Consider the following 17579-nt stretch of genomic DNA (forward strand, 5'->3'; position numbering starts at 1 on the left):
AGGGTGTGACAGGAGGGGAGGGTTCCGGGGCAAGAGACGCAGGGATGAGGTTGTGAGGAATCAGTGACGTCATTTCCCTCCAGCAATCTGAGCTCCTTGGGAGAAAGGTGTGGCAAAAACACCAGGTATTATTATTATGAATCAGGATTTATTTTCTTTAAAGCCCTCCTTCGCCTTAATACTCTTAACAGTGAACCATTTCTAGGAAAAGGGAATAAGAAGAGTTGAGAGGTTGTTTTCCAATCGAGTGCTGTGTTTTGGGTCCTTTCAACAGGGCTTCCCAAACTTTTTTTTCAGGGATTAAATGCTGTCGGCTGACCAGACACCCTTCTGTCCAAACAGGAAATTCCCTCTCCCTGACCCCAACCTTCTCCTCCCTTCTCCCCCATTTGATTTATCCTTTGACCTGAACATAATATAAATATTTAATCTCACTTATTGCCTGAAAATTATCTATATTTATTCTGTTTATTCAGGGGCAGTTCCTTAAAAACAAAATAAAAACCAAAGGATTGGGTCAAACAACCAGCTTGCCTGATTTTTCCACTGAGGTAATTCCTTTTGGTATTTAATTTAGATAATTGACTAGTTACTCCCCCAAAATACCATGAATTTTCCCAGCCCTCTTGCTTTTCCCAGCACTTCCTGCCCCCAAACTTATCTCGTGTCTGCCTGGCAAAGTCCTGCTCGCCCTCCAAAGCCTATTTCAAATGTCCCCTCCTCTGTGAGGACCTCCCTGACAGTCCTGTCCCATCATCCCAGGCTGGGTCAGCCTCTCCCTCCTCTGTGTTCCCAAAGTGCTTTAAGTTTTCCTGCTTCTTAAGTCTTACCCCAGCACCTAAGGGGAGGCAAGAAAAAGTGACCAAGGAGGACTCTGGAGCCGGACCACCTGGCAGCAAAGGCAGACTCTGCAACTTTCGAAGTGGTGAGGCCCAAGGAAAACTTCCTAACTTTTCTATGGGCCAGGAATACCATCTTATTCCTTTTTAGCTTGATAAGCTTCTGGCTTCTAGAAGACACTGAGTAATACTTGGGGGTGGTAATGGGGAGGTATGGATAATGAAAAGAGGTGAACAAAATGGAAGAATGAGTATAGATGGGGATGGAGTGATGAATGCACAACCATGTGATTATATCAAATACCACTGATTGAACATTTTGGATAAATTGCATGTTTTATTAATATGTCTCAATAAAATAGATTTGTTTAAAAAATAAAATAATAAAATAAAGTAAAATATAAAATAAGATAAAATAAAACTCAATCCCCCCCCCCACCCCAAAAAAAAAGACGGGCATGGGGGAAATATGAACAAAGAGGGGAAGAAAAGGGAAGGGAGAAAAGGAAGGAATTTTTTTAAAAGGAAAGAATTTATCCTTTGGGAGTGGAGGAGACATCCAACTTCTAAAGCCAGGTTAGTCTCTAACTCCCCACTATGGGTCCATGGCTTAGGGGTGGGGGGAGATTTTCAGCTAGCTCTGTTCCTGCACAGCAGTGAGCTCTTAGGCTAAGGCTGGCTTCGCAACAGGACGAGACCTGAGCGGGCAGGTTCCTTTAGCCTGTCCTGGCACAGCTCAGAGTCTGCCTCTCGGGCAGGATCTGGCTTGGGGACTACCCCACCCCCTCCCATTCTAAGCCAGATGCACGTAGCCTAGAGCTGGAAGAGGCCTCTGACCTCTACCTTGGGCCAGGCTGTCTTACCCTTTTAAGACACAAGTCAGACCATGCCCCACCCTTGCTCTTGGGGCTCCCACAGCTTCCTAATTCACTCATGAGATGAGTGAGTAGCTTTAGCCCCGGCTACTTCTTGGCACCTCGACCCTCTAGCCTCCTGGCTTTATCTTGACTGTACTAAACAGCCTCCCCTCTAAAGCCTTTGCACTTGCGGCACCTTTTCTAAGGGTCCTCTCCACCCTGTCATTCAGGTCCCTGCTTCACCGTCACCTCCCTACTTCCTGCCGTGACCTTCATCGTGCTCATCTCATCTGACAGCACATTGGGTACCTCGTTGTTCACTGGCTTATTAATTCATTGTTTGCCACCTCCTCTAGATATGCCCTGTGATTGAGACAATGTTTTGTTCTCTGCTGTATCGTCTAAGTGCCTGGCACACAGTAGGGGTTCAGGAAGCAATTGTGGAGTGGATGAAGGAATGGGGAACCCAGGGCCCAGGGGAAGAGCTTGCTAGCCTGCTTGTGCATGGCAGATCCGGAATTTGCCCTGCTGCTCCTGGCTCCCAGGAGCACCGCGTGCTGCAAGTCCAGTAGTGGCCTCCCTTGCCCTCCCCATACATCTACAGCCCAGGACGGGCTCTGAACAGGAATCCTAACTGCAGAAAGCCCAAAGCCCAGGGGCCTTTCTGTGGTCCTCACCCCAGTCCCTTCTCATCTTATTCTAAATAATTTCTGAATCCAAAAGAAAAAGTGTTTTAAAACATCTCCTACATGGGAAATCCCAGATTTAGTTCCCAGTGCCTCCTAAAGAAGACGAGCATATGCCGCAACCAGCAGACGACGCAGCCGCCACAGCCAGCAAACAATGCAGCCAGTGGGAGCAGATATGGCTCAGGCAGTGGGGCACTTGCCTCCCACGTGAGAGGTCCCAGTTCGGGTCCCTGTGCCTCCTGGAGAAGATGAGTAAACACAGCGAGCAAGCACAGAGACACGAACAGACAGATGAGGGAACCATCTCGGGTTGGAGAGTAGTATTAAAAAAATAAATAAATCTTTAAAAAAAAAGTCCTGGTCTCCAATAAAATAATTTTGTATACAAAAAAATAAAATAAAATAAAACACCAGGTCAGGATGTCCACGGGCTCTAGCACCACAATGGGTAGGACATGAGGCCTCTGGACTTGTTTAGGGTGGGGTGAGAGGGCTGAAGGAATCCCTAACAATAAAGGACAGCCAGGCCCTGGGATGGGTGTCCAAGACATGGCGAGATATTCTTAGAACCCTGCAGGGACAGGATAAGCCGCAGCACTCCATTTATGTAACATCCATTCAATCATTCAGCAAATATTTATTGAGTGCCTATAACACGCCAGGCACCATCTAGGGTATTTTGGTGTCTAAGGGCAGAGGCAGAGGCGGGGTGACCTGAGAGGCCCCATCAGCCCAAGAAGCCTGACCCTATATGACTTTGTCCTCAAAGAACCTCTTTCTGCAGTAGCTGCTTCTTCAGCTCAAGTGCTGGGCATCAGGGGCAGGAAGTCTCCAACAAAGAAAGTGAAACAACGCTCCCCCTCCTCTTTGTTCTGCTTCAACAACCCAGATGACAAAGCTCCCACGTCGGTCATGGATGCCAGGCCAGCTGGGCCCTCCACGGCTTAGTTTATCCACACCCCTGCACCTAAGGATAAATAGTACTTTCTTTGACCCAGGCAAATAGGGGTCATTCTGAGATTCCCCAACATCGTGAATTCCACAGCCTCCTTTGTTCAACATTCAGTGACTCCAGCCCTTTCCATCATAAAGTTCTTTCTGATGTCTGCCCTCATACCTTTGTGCTACACTTTAAGTTCTTTTTAAACTTTGGTCTCAAGTCACCATAGGTCAATTCTTCAGACATCTTTTTCACCATTTACTAAAAAATGTGTTAAAAATTAATCAAAGGGTAGATTGATAAAAGAGAATGATAGAGAGATGATAGATATATAGAGAAAGAGATGGTAGAGACAGATAGAAAGATTGAAAGATGATAGATTAGATAGATATGATAGATGTACATAGATGATAGACTGATTTAACGAATGTGGCAAATGTTAAAAGTTGGTAAATCTGGATATCTGGGTAGAGGGTATATTGGAGTTCTCCATATCATTTTTGTATTATTTTTACAACTTTCCTGTAAATTTTGATTATTTTAAAGTAAAACATTTTTTTTAAAGAATAATCAATCAGCAAAAATACACATTGGGCACCAAGAATATGCAAAAATCTATGGTTAATAGTCCAATTATAAAAATAATCTTTCTTCAATTGTAATAAACACACCACACTATTGCAAGGTATAGATAAAGGGTGGTATACGGACCTCTAGTTTCTGCATGATTTTTCTGTAAACCTATAACTGCTCTAATTTAAAAAAACATTTTAAGATCTATGATAGGGTGTGGGAGTGGTACAAAGGGAAGATGGAGGAAGAAACAGTGCATCTGGAGACATCAGATCTAAGTTGGACTCTGACATTAGTCTCCATGAGAGTAAATCCTCTTCCTTGTCTCACGGTTATCATCTGCGAAATGGGATTAGCAATTTTTGTCCCTTCTATCTCCCCCAGGTCATTGTGAGGCTCAGTAAAAATGAGGCATAAGCAGGGACTTTACAAACTATAAAATTCCATAGAAACATGAGTCGGATGCAATATGGTGCCTGGAAAACACTGAACTGAAAGTCACAGATCCAAGCAGAACCCAAAAGCTGATGATTCCTTTTCCCTTGGGAAAGACATTTAACATCAGTTCCCTTATCTGTAAAAATGGCATAAAGAACCCTCACCTCACAGGCTGGTTGGGAAAATTGAGATGTGACATGAAAAAGCATCCATCTTAGCTTTTGGTATCTAGTAGATCTTCAGTCATTTGCAACAGATGAGGTGAGAGCAGAGCAAGAGGGCCAAGACAAGGCTGCAACAGCAGTGAATGGCTCAGTCTGAGCAGGCTTGAAGGGTCAGTCAGCCTAAGGAGTGGTGAGCTGTGAGTCTGGAAGGGTCATGCAGGGTGGGGTTGAATACCACACTAAGAAGCTTGGGTTGGAAGAGCTATACCTGGGCATTAAGGAGATACTGATGGCCTTAGAGCAGAGAAATAATAGATTAAAAGATACTGCTATTCATGGTGGGAAGTGGCTCAGGAATGGAGAATGTTCTGGAACTTCTGGGTTTTCCATACCAGGGTTGGAGGCTAACTTGCTGGGATGGAACATGGGCTTTATAAAGTAGGGGTCTGGCTGGTACCTCCTTTAACGTAACAGAGCAAAACCTGTCCTGATTTGAAGAACCTGGGCTTTGTATTAGGCATATACAGCTGTGTAACAAATTGCATCAAGAACTAGTGGCTAAATGGGAATGTAAAATGGTGATGGCACTGTGGAAAACCGTATGGCAATTCCTCAAAAAGTTAAATATAAGATTACCTTATTACCTGGCAATTATAATCCTAGGTATATACCCAAAGAAATTGGAAAGAGGAACTCAAGGAGATACCTCTATACCAATGTTCATGCAGCATCATTCACAAGGGTCAAAAGGTAGAAATAATCCCAGTGTCCATCAGCAGATGACTGGACAAACAAAATGTGGTCCACACATACAATGGAATATTATTCAGCCGTAAGAAGGAATAAAATTCTGAGAAATGGGGCAACATGGATGACTCTTGAAAACATTATGCTAAGTGAAATGAGTAAGGCATATAAGGAGAAATGCCATATGATTCCACTTATATGAAATATCTAGAACAAACAAACTCATAAAGACAGAAAGTAGATTAGAGGTTACCAGGAGGGGAGGAAAGGAGTTGTTGCTTGAGGAGTACAGTGTATTTGTAAATTTTGAAAACATTGGAAAAGTATTTTTAAAAAAGAATTTGTGGCTAAGGAAGCGGATGTGGCTCAAGCATTTGGGCACCCACCTACCACATGGGAGGTCCTGGGTTTGGTTCCCACTGGTTCTTAAAGAGAAGATGAGCAGACACAGAGAATACAAAACAGAGCAGACAGCAAGCTCAAACAACAAGGTGGGGGGGGGGAGGGGCAGTGGAAATGAATAAATAAAATAAATCTTAAAAAAAAAAAAAAAAGAATTTATGGCTAAAAACAAAACCTAATGTGTTACCTCACAGTTTCTGTCAGAAATTTGGGAGTGCCTTAGCTGGATGGTTTGGGCTCCAAGGTCACACATGAAATTGCAGCCAAGATGTCAGCCAGGGCTGCAGCCATCTGATTACCTGATGGGGGCTGGAGAAGCAGCTCCAAGGTGACTTCCTCACTTCGCTGTTGGTGGTAGGCCTCAGTTCCTCACCACATGAACCTCTCTTCTGTAGGGCTGCTTGAGAGTCCTCAGGACATAGGGTCTGACTTTCCCAGAGCTAGTAGTCAAAGAGAGCAAAGCAAAAGTTCCCGTGTCTTTTATGCCTTTGCCTCAGGAGACACACCACCATTTTCATGGCATTCCCCTGGTCCACTGACCAGCCCTGATACAATGTGGCAGGGGATACAAGAGGAATCATCGGGGGCTGTCTTGAAGGCTGGTTACCAAGGCAGGGATGATGTTGGACTTATCCCAGCCAGCTAACAGGGAGGTGAAGAAGGTCAACCACCACACCAGGGAGCCAAGAGTGCCTACAACTGCAAACAGGAGAATTGCATCCATCATCCAAGTGGAATCTAAGCACCCTCTTGATACAGAGGTGGAGTGGACATAGCCATCCCAGGGTCCACAGAATGGAGGAGTGGAGTATGGATTGGAGTGGACTTGCTGATGCTCTATTCTGGAATTGTTGTGATTAGTGATGGAAGTAAATGTGGCATTGAGGTGGAGAAAGTGGCCATGATGGCTGCTGGGGGTGGGGAGTGGGAAGAAGAGATGTGATGTGGGGGCATTTTCAGGGCTTGGAGTTGTCCTGGGTGGTACTGCAGGGACAGTTACTGGACATTGTGTGTCCTCCCATGGCCCACTGGGTGGACTGGGGGAGCATGTAAACTTAAACGTGGACCATTGACCAAGTGGTGCAGCAGTGCTCAGAGACGCGTTCACCAAGTGCAGTGAGTGTCCCATGATGTTGGAGGAGGTTGTTGTTGTGGGAGGAGTGGGGTGAGGGGGGGTGAGGGGTATATGGGGACCTCATATTTTTTTAACGTAACATTAAAAAATAAATAAAGACCAAAAAAAGGGAAAAATTTTTAAAAAAAGAAAAGAAAACAATGGTCTTGGAACCACATAGACATGGGTTCAAATCTCAGTAAGGTCCTTGACTTAGTCCCTGTGTGGTCTTGAGCAAGTGACTTAAACTCTCAGGCTTCAGTTTCTTATCAGTAAAAATAGGGATAAAATAGCATTGTCAGCATCATAGGTGGTTTGGGAGAAGCCAGCAAGGCAATGTGCACAGAGTGCTTATCCCAGAATCCATGTGTGGAAGATGGTAGCTAGTACGATGGTACAATGGACAGGCAAGTGCTTGGAGGGCTATTCTAGAAGCACAGACTGTCCATGTAGTAAGTGAATAAGGATAATGTCCACATCCTAATCCCAGGAACTGTGAACGTGTTATCTTATAGAGCAGTCAAGGATCTTCAGATGGGGAGATTGTCCTTGATTATCTATTGGGTAGAACCAATGATGTCATCTCCAAAGTCCTTCAAAGAGGGAGGCAGTAGAGATACAGAGGGGAGAAGGTGATGTGAAGGCACAAGCAGGGGTTGCAATGATGTGACCACAAATCAAGGACCCAAGAAAGGCTAGCAGTTGGAAGAGGCAAGGAACAGGTTCTCCCCTGGAGCCTCCAGGAACCAACCCTGCCAACACCTCAATTTCAGCCCCCTTAAGTCTAATTTTGACTCATGATCCTCAGAACTCTATGAGAAAAAAACTGTGTTGTTTAAGACATTAAGTTTGTGGTGATTTGTTACAGCAGTAATAGGAAGCTGACCATCTTTCAAGGGCATCTACTTGGTACCTGCAGCCTAAAATCGAAGATGGGTGGGGAGAGAGAGGCTATACACTGCTGGACTGTGTCAAGGGAGACCCATTACCCTCTTGCAAGGCAGAAAACAGTCCTAATTCTGGAGACTCTGGAGCTATCCAAACAAGAGAGATGACTTCAGGACCCAGATGGGGACAGGGAAAGAAAGCAAAGAACAAGAGAGCAGTTCAGAAGCAGTCCCTTGGTTGAAAATGCCTTCTGCTCCCAAAGAAGTGAAATGGTTTGGGCTCATTCCTGATGGCCTTGGTGCCTGGCTCCAAGGTGGGCACTATGCAGACGTATTTCCCTCTTCAGAACAAGGACAGGGAAAGGGACTGTGACAAAGCCAAGTCTATCTCCTGAAGCCTTCAGGAGGAGGTGGGCCAAGTGCTAGTGAGAAGTTTGCCATGGAAAAAAAAAAAATAAGACACAGTATTTGAGAGTAAAAATGTTACCTCCCAAGAGCTGCCACTTGTCTCAGTGACAACAAGAAAGTCAGTTCACTTTCCTGAACCTTGGTTTCCTCATCCATCAAATGGGATTGTCATGTGGATTAGCAATTAGTAAATGTTACCTATTATTACAGTGGCCAGTTGCACTTGGAAAGCATTTATTAAGGGCTTACTATGTGCAAGGCAGTGGGGGTAACTGGCAGATAAGACCCAGTCTCAGCACTTAATGAGCTTATGGCATGGTGGGGGTTGGGGGTACCTTCCCACAGGCCCTAGCGTGGCCTCTAGGGCAGGCAGGAAAATCCTAACACCTAAGAGGCTCTCTGAAAGGTAAGCAGCCTGTACCACTGGAGCAAAACAGATTCCACTGGGATGGCTATCTTGAGAGATCTTGCCAGGACTAAAAAAAAGCAAAGGAAGTAAGTCTGATTTTATCATCCCCTCACCACAATTTCCCTGTCCATAAAAGAGCAACTACTCTATGGTTGCAGTAAAGATGTCAACAAAATAATCCTCACGACAGTGGCTCCACTAATGTCCTATTAAGAACTGAAGCCCTGGAATCACAAGGCTCTTCATCCCAGTCCCTATGGACCCACGTATGAGCTGTGGACCTTGGGCATAGAGTTTCAACTCACCACATATCGGTTTCTCTTCCATGAGATGGACACAATGATCCCTCCACCCAGAGTGGCTGTGAAGCCAAGAGACACCAAATGTAGCCCCCCTGGCACATGGCAGCCCCTCGGTAAAGGAGAGCTATCAGCACGGTCATCGGCCAGGCTCACCCACAGGGAGAAGCCCCTCACCCTAGATGGAAATCAGATGATGCCAAAGAATCCCAGAGATCCCCTGTGGCTTTTGCTGCTCTCCTGGCCAGCAGGGAGGGCGAAGGCACTGAGCTCTTGCTCTGTGCCAGGCACGGCAGGCTGGATAAGCAGGAGATGAGCAATTTCCGAGCCAGGAGCATGGCCAGCAGGGGCAGCCACGGGGACCTCGCTTCAACATGCAGCCACCTCCAGGCAGCCTTCCCAGCCGGTCCTGCTCTGGTTCAGTGGGAAAGCAGTGCTCCCCCTCCAAGGGCCATGACAACAGGTTACAGCTACTCATTCTCACTGGCCACTGAACCTCGGTCTGTCCTGCTGCTACCTGGGCTCCGGATGGGGTGAGAAGGCTGATGTGCCCCATCCCTAAACAAAACTCACGGCGTCTCCCTCAGTAGCAGTCATAACAGAAACTTCCATCTGTACTCATCCTGGTCCAGGCACTACGCTGAGCAACCTTCTTAAAGAAATCTATAAATGACCTTGAATAAAAGGATCAACTCGGACCAGCAGAATATCTCAATCTACATATAATACCAGGAGTTAAAAATGCTTTTTGACCTGAATCAAAGGGGGAAATGGAAAGGACAGATGAGTTTATATGGCTATGAGTCTCCAAAAAGAGCCAGGAGGTTATCAGAGGGGTTGCCCTTATGCACACCTCAGCAGAGTCCCAGAGACAGATAAAGTAGATACAACCCCGGGTATTGGTTCTTCTGAGGGCTACAGAGACACACAGGTCCTATGGCCATGGCAGATGGAGTTCAGTGCCATCTCAGTTGGCCCTACTTTGGAGTTTGTTTCTGTGTGATGGAGCTGGACTTAGATGTGATCTTTGTCCACAAGTCTCTCCTGTTACATTTACCGGAACTGTAGTTGGTGCTGGGGTTTAATGTATACCCAGGGGACCTGAATCTCTGGACTGACCATGTGATAGCCAAGCCCTGAGCCTCAACAGACTTGCAACTCCTACACTGGTTTATTGAACTTACCCCACTCAGCTAACATGGAGGTGAAGAAGGTCAACCACCACACCAGGGAGCCAAGAGTGCCAACAACTGAAAGCAGGAGAATTGCATCCACCATCCATGTGGAATCTAAGCCCCCTCTTGATAAAGATGTGGAGTGGACACAACCATTCTAAGGTCCACAGAATAGAGGAATAGGGTATGGATTAGAGTAGACTTACTGCTATTCTATTCATGAACTATTGTGATTAGTAATCGAAGAAAATGTGGCATTGGTATGAGAAAGTGGCCATGGTGGCTGTTGGGGGTTGGGAGTGGGAGGAAGAGATGTGATGTGGGGGCATTTTCGGGACTTGGAGTTGTCCTGGGTGGTGCTGCATGGACAGTTACTGGACATTGTATGTCCTCCTATGGCCCACTGGGTGGAACATGGGAGAGTGTGAGCTATGGTGTGGACCATTGACCATGAGGTGCAGCGGTGCTCAGAGATGTATTCACCAAATGCAATGGATGTCACATGATGATGGAGGAGATTGTTGTTATGGGGAGAGGAGTGGGGTTAGGGGGTGGAGGAGGTATATGGGGACCTCATAATTTTTTAATGTATCATTAAAAAAAATAAAGACAAAAAAAAAGAAATCTATTACCCTTATACCCATTTGACAGGTGTGGAAACTGAGACACAGAGAAATTAAGTAACTTGCTCCAGGTTACCCAGCTGGTAACCAGGATTCAAATCCCATCAACTTATCTGGGACTCTCTGCTCTTCCCCACCGGGCCACACAGTAGTCCGGTCTCAGAGATCCATGGTGCAAGAAAACTGTCTCCACTGATGGCCGAGGATCCTGCAAGGCATCGATGGAGCAGAGGCCGGCATGGAGATTTTGGGATGGCAAATGGCTTTCTGCCCAGGTGGAAGCAACCAGAATGCCCCAACCCCTACAGGGGCCCGGCCCCTCCTTCACACCTTCTCCACCACCCACTGCCCAGGTCTCGGAGGCGCTGGCCCCAGAACCACGGGAGGAGAGGGACCTGCTTCAACCAGCATCTCCAGGCCAGCCCTGCAGGAATGACTTCTTGGCTGAGAGCACTAGAAAGTGTCCAACCCTTCACAAGTCTCTTCCAGGCCGGGAATGAAAACAAAAAGACAGACAAGAGGGAGGTGGAGTAATCTGAGAACTGAGCTTTCCCGCAGCACCCAGCCAGTCTTTTACATCCCCAGGACTGGGGCCCAACAAGTTGCAACTCACCACCACTGATTTCCCTCCAGCTGCATCAACTAATTACAAGGGGAAAGTTGAAAGGAAAGTTTCAAACTTTTCATGACACTGTGTTTTTATCTCTTGCTCTTCTTTCTCTCCTCCTCCTCCATTCTCCCCTCCCAGTTCTCTCTCCTTCCCTTCCTCTCCTCTAGTTCCTGGTGGCACTCTCCCACAGAGAGGCACAAATTTGCTGCATGCACTGAATGCAGAATCATGGGCTGGAAGCACCTTCCAGAGGTCATAGAATTGAGTCCCTGCCTCATTCTCCAAATCCCACCCCCGCCCCCATCAGCATCCTCAAGAAACAGATCAACAAATGGCCTGGACATCTCCCTCTTGAGATGGTCTTTAAAACAAACAGTTATTTCTAATTGTACAAATAATGCATACTTATGCAGAAGGTAGAAAGAAGACACTTAAGATTACCCACAATCACAGCAGGCAGCGCTAACACACTGTCAAAATGTTGGTATATAGTAAATCCTTGACATTTCCAAGGATTGTATCTCAAGATCATCATGAATCCCCAAAGTTAAGAAAATGAAAATATTAGGGGAAACCCTAAGAGCCCTTCCAAAGAGGTTCTTTGCTTGTTGTTGTTGGTGGTGGTGGTGTGTGTATGTGTGTGTGTGTATAGGCACCGGGAACTGAACCGGGGACATCCCATTTGGGAAGAAGGTGCTTAATGCTTGAGTCACATCTGTTCTTCTCTAAAGATGTTCTTAACTCTAGGTCTCATCCACATCAGCCTGAGTCTAGGGAAGGGATTCCCAGTTTGAAGCTGGGATATGGATGCGGTGTCATCCACTTTACAGATTAGGACACTGAAACCAAAGGGAGACACTGGCTTGTCTACAGCCCTCAGCCGGCTGGGAGCCAAAAGTGTGGCAAAGAGAAGAGGAAGGTCTTGGCAGGGTCAGCCAAGAACTGGATGATGCCAGGGACGGCCAGAAGCTTGGAGGCACGGAGAAGTTGAAGGAAGCCTGCCCTCCCACTTGCACTAGCACATGGAGCCCTCCAGTTTGACCAAAGCCAAGCTCTTTGGGATCTGGAGCAAGGCATATTCTCTGGGTCTGGGAATGAGACACTGGTAGGGTTGAACAGATGCCCCCTGCCCCAGGTGGCCCCTCACTGAGGGAGACAGGACACTCCCAGGTGTTAGGGCTGGGATCCATGAGTGCCTGGGGGAGGCAGCCAAGGAGAGGAGTGGACACTTGTGCTGGAGGCTGCAGGAACACTCCATCCTACCCAGGCAAATGGGAGAGTTCAGCAGGTCTGGAAACCTGGGACCAACCTACCTCTTCACGCCCACCCTGCACTTAGCACTAGTTAACCCTGTCCTCCACAACTAGCATGCATCCAAAGACCAAAGGGGAGCCCACACCACCCTTCCAGAGCAATCCTTCAGAGGGAGTTTTGCAACCTGTAAAACTCCTCCAGGATTTAGCCCAAGGATAAAGGCTCCCACTCGCCACTCCCTTTGCACAGCCCGGGACCAGCCGTGTGGAGTCTTCCACCCCTAGGCCTGCCAGGGCCCGGCCCAACCTCTCCAGGATCCTGAGTCTGTCCTCACCACTCCCACAGAGCCCTTGCTGGATGCTCTTCTGCACTGCCCTGGAACCTCCAAGATTCTATTTCTTTTTCCCCAACCACACCTAAGCTCCTAGAGCTTCTGTCTGCATATTTCATCTCCTCTGTGGCACATCATAGAGAAGAAACAGGAGTGTGATGAGAACCATCTTAAACAATGATAGAAGAAAAGGGGGAAAGAGCCAACACTACTCCAAAAATCTCAGCTTGCTCTTTCTTCCAAATGACCTAGTGGAGAAATTTAATTAAGAAAATCAATTGCTCAAAGTTCAAGAGGATCTTTGGAATCGTCCAAGGAAAGAGAATTGGGAAATGTTTGGAAATAGAGAATAATTCTGGAATCATGAAAAAAAAAAAAGGCACTGAAATGACCTCTGTCCAGATATTGTTTCCTCCTAAGACACAGATGCACTTTTAAATACACATCCCCCATTTGCTGTGAACATGCTAATGTACACACATTCCACCTTCACAGACGTGAAGGTGACAGGGCTCATTCCTACCCAAGGCTGAGTTCCAGGTTTAATGAATAAAAGTACAGGGCACTCAGTTAAACCAAATTTCAGATAAACACCACATAATTTTTAATACAAGTGTGCTTCAAATATTGCCTGCGACATATTTATGCTAAAAATTGTTTTTCTGAAATCCAAATTTCACAGAGTTGCATTTTTTAGTTTAAGTATGTCTCAGGTATTACATGGGACATATTTATGCTAGAATTATTTGTTGTGTATCTGAAAGTCAAATTCAACTGGGCATCTTATATTTTATCCGGCAACCCTCACCCTAAGGCATCTGCCTCAAAGTCCCCCACAGAGACAACTCTACCTCGATCCATTGTGGATTCACCTTATTTTCAGTCATCTGAAAAAAGTACCCAGGGTTGAGGATGTAGGAGATGGCGGGCATGTTTCAGGTCCTAAGCCATCTATCTATCTGCCTTACCCCAAACTCATTCAGGATATGTTCTGTCACTCAGACCTACCAATGTTGAACCCACCCAATGTCAAAGATCTCTGGCATCCCAAAAGATTATCTAAAAAAAAAAGATTATCTCACCCACTTCAAGCAGTCCTTGTTGTTCTGGCAGAGGAAGCTTTGGCTAAGACCGAGATTCTTGACCTGTGTGAAAAGTTTAATTCCCAGGTGCTAGAGAAACTCAAAGAATTGGCAAAACCCCTTAGATTGCTTTCCTGGTTTCTAAGGTGACATCACAGAGATGTCCAGGACAGCGATGGAGAAAGTCTGCTACCTTCTCAGATCTGCGGCTGAAGGACTAGAGGTGTGCTTTGTGCCTGTTTTGAATGGTCCCCAACCCCGTACATCATTAATACTAACCACGAAGGCAGGGTCTTGGGAGCCTCTCTAATCCTCCTGGAACTCCAGATCAGAAGCCTATCCAGTGATGGGCGATGTGCTAGAATTTTACATATATCATCCTGTGCCACATTCCCACCCACCCTGCACAGTAGGCTGCATTATTTCCATTTTACAGGTAAGGAAAACTGAGGCTCATCCGTAACTCACCAAGGACACTCGGCTAATTGGTGGCAGGCTAGGATCCAGGTCAGGCCTGCAGGACTTTTCGACAGTCAGCCACTGAAGAAGGTTCTCCCTCTCTTCAACTGAACTCAAATCAGTGTAGACGTTAAAAGGGCACCTACTCCCACAGTCACCCTAACTGAGGAAGAATGGGAAGGGAGAGGATGGAAGGGGGGAGAAGATGGCCAGGAAGGCTGGAATGGCAGGAAGGTGGGAGAGGTTTGGCATGCCTACAGTTCCTGGAGGAGAGAGGGTGGCAGAGAAAATGAAAGCCAAGGCCATAGAAAAGCACTTGCTTTCAAAGAGTGATTTGGGGCTTGCTTTTCTTTGTTCGTGTACCAGGAAGGCCTATTTTAAAAATCCTTGCTGTTGCTCCAGCAACAGACAGCACCCGAGCCCTGCCAGGCCTCCGCCAGGTCAAGAGCTTTTTCTCTCCTCCCCCGGCCCCTCCCAACCCTTGTATTGTCAGAGGACAGAGGCCTGCCGAGACACACCGCTCTGGAGCGCGGCCGCAGCCCTGGCCTTTCTGGAACTGGAAGGGAAGCTGGGGAGGCCTGGGCAGGGGGCCTAGATGGGCTCTACCCACTCATTCCTGAAGGCACTGACAGGCAGAGCTGAAATCAAGCCCTGGCTGAGCAAGCAAGAGGAAGGAAAAGAGAGAGACATGCTCAAACTAAAGCACAGAGGCACAGCGCAAAGGCTGATTTGTTGTGAGACACCAGTGAGGTTCCTGGGAGACGCGTCCTCCAGGGGGACTCAGCAGCGAAATGCCCGGCATGCCGGGTGCCGTGAGTTGGCGTGCATTCCAGCTCTGTCCCTCTGCCCCGCTGATCTGCTCTTTGCCAGACCACACAGCCTCCTGCCCCCTCCTACCAAGCACCGCTTAGCTCACCGTCCAGGTATTGCACTTCAAAGGCACTGGGTGAGACTGACGGCAGGGCCTGCCCCAGGACAGGAGCAGGTTCCAAAAGGCCCCGGCCCAATGTCTTTCCCTCCTCTCACTTCCTGGACACTTTGAATAACCCTTGGGAGTTAGAGCAGGAAAACTCCATTTTTTAACTGGGGCCTTCAGCCTCCTATGCACTACGAGTCTGCGAGGCTTTCTTATTGTGGGGTTGACCAGATGTCAGCAATACCAAGGCTGTGCTGACAGCTCTACAATGTTAAAGTTTGCAGATGTTCCTTGGAACTGTTAGTCATCTTCTCTACAACAATCAGAAATTCAAGGAGGCACCCACGTGACAAAAGAGCATAGGACATGCCTTATTAAGATATGTGTATTATAGGGGTGCCCCTGATCTCTGTTGCCCATGGCCCCCAGCTGGCTGCCTACATCTGCCTGAAAGCATTATGTTTTGGCCGGTTGGTGTGTCTACTCTCCCATAGACAACTATGAAGAGTCAGTCAGGAGACCCAATCATCTTTGCATCCCCGCTAAAATACTCTCCCTCTTTAAATGTCAGCTGACTTGAGTTCACCTGCTGCTGGTCCCCTCTGACTTTCTGGAAACACTGTAGAATGTGAGAAGCATGATAGCAATGTTCCTTCCTTTCTTGATAATTGGGCCCATGCATGAGATTTAGTCCAAGGGCTCAGAGTCAAAGGAGCATGCTCAGCATCTAAGAAGTATATTTACTCAGAGTCTAAGTAAGTATAACATGTTGGACATGTTACCTAGCTCCTATAACAGCAGCTGTCCAAGAGAACTTTCTGCACTTATAGAGATGTTCTATATTTGAGCTTTCCAATATGGCAGCCACTAACCACACACGGCAATTGAGCACTTGAAATGTTGCTAGTTTGACTGAGGAACTGGAGTTTTATTTTTATTTCATTTTAATTAATTTTAATTTATATAACCACATGTGGCTGGTAGCTACCACGCTAGACAGTGCTGACTTAGAGCATCTCATTTTTCAAAAGAAAATTAGGATAAGAACAGAATTTACCTCTTGAACTGCTGTGAGGATTAAACAAGACAATCTCTGTAAAATACTTAGTGCACTATTTGGCATATACTAAGTACACTATATAAATGTCAGTTAGTATGTTGTTTTCACTAGTGTTATTAGTATCATCATCATCATTGTCATCATCATCATCATTATCCAGTTTAGAGCCAGAAAAATGTTTAGAGAGCTTTCAGTTCAACCCTATTGTTTTACTAGTGGGGAAACTGAAGCCAAAAACGGAATCGACCTGTCAAGCACTGTGGCAGGCAGAATTCTAAGATGACCCCCAATGACCCACGCTCTTGTATAATCTCCTGCCCTTGAATGGGGACTTTATCTTGCTTCTAACCATTTCAATATGGAAAAAGTGATGGGATATCATTCCCAAGATTATGTTACCTTATATAGCAAAGGCAAAGGAATTTAGCAGATGTAATTATGTTACTTAAGCAGTTACTTTGAATTAATCAAAAGGAGATTATCCTGGGTGGGCCTGACCTAATCAGGTGGAAAGAGGACCAAAATATTCCCTGAAGTCAGAGACTTCAAGCAGCACAGGGTCTCTTTCAATTTTGCCAGCTTTGAAGAAGCACCCACTCTAAATGCATGCAAGGCAATGATTCTGCGGCAGATCCTTCTTTAGTTGAGCCTCCAGATGAGAACACACCCCAGCTGATACTTCATTTTCAGTCTTGTGAGACCCCAAGCAAAGAACTCAGCTGAGTCATGCCCACCTCCTGATCTATAGAGACTGTGAGATAATAAATGGGTGTCATTAAAAGCCTCTACATCTGTGCTCACTTTTTACACAGCATAGAAAACTACTCCATGCATATGCTTGACAATGGCAAAACTGCATTTTTTAAAAGGGTAAGTGGTGTGTGTGTGTGTGTGTGTGTGTGTGTGTGTGTGTTTTCAATCTGTCTCATCCCTAACTCATTCTGGCTTTTGCCAACCCCCAGTTTGTTGAAAACAGAAGGTCTGATTGAGCCACTCATCATCATCAAGCGCTCTGCAGGCTTTCTGATCTGAACGAGAACAGCACCAGCAATTCCAACAATTGCCTGGCTATCCTGGATCAAAGCCTCTCTCGGAGGTTAAAAGGTCACTTCTCCAGCAACCCTGCCCTAACCACCTGACTAGGTAATGACCTACTATTCTGTCCCCTCAGCTGTGCTTTTGCTAAGAGTCTGTCTTTCCTGCTGGGTTGTGATCTCCACTGGGCAGGTGCAGCATCTGTCCTTTTCACTGTGGCTAGATGGATCCTGGCTACTGCCTGAAGAGAGACTTCCTAGAGGAGCAC

The 17579-nt window shown here is 46.5% G+C and overlaps 1 long non-coding RNA gene across 2 annotated transcripts in view; it reads right to left on the reverse strand.

Annotated features, from left to right (window-relative positions):
- LOC105747207 (uncharacterized) overlaps window positions 1-17579 on the reverse strand; it is a 56301-nt gene that overhangs the window by 22745 nt on the left and 15977 nt on the right. Inside the window, exons 1-2 of one of the 2 annotated variants that reach the window (XR_009186473.2) lie at window positions 14310-14897; window positions 5949-6089 (exon numbers count right to left, since the gene is read on the reverse strand). This is a non-coding gene — a long non-coding RNA (uncharacterized lncRNA). Of the gene's footprint in view, window positions 1-5948; window positions 6090-14309; window positions 14898-17579 lie in introns of those variants that run through there. The other variant, XR_001119316.4, reaches the window with a different exon arrangement.

This window comes from Dasypus novemcinctus, chromosome 7 (assembly GCF_030445035.2).
Source record: "Dasypus novemcinctus isolate mDasNov1 chromosome 7, mDasNov1.1.hap2, whole genome shotgun sequence".
NCBI classification, from domain to species: domain Eukaryota; kingdom Metazoa; phylum Chordata; class Mammalia; order Cingulata; family Dasypodidae; genus Dasypus; species Dasypus novemcinctus.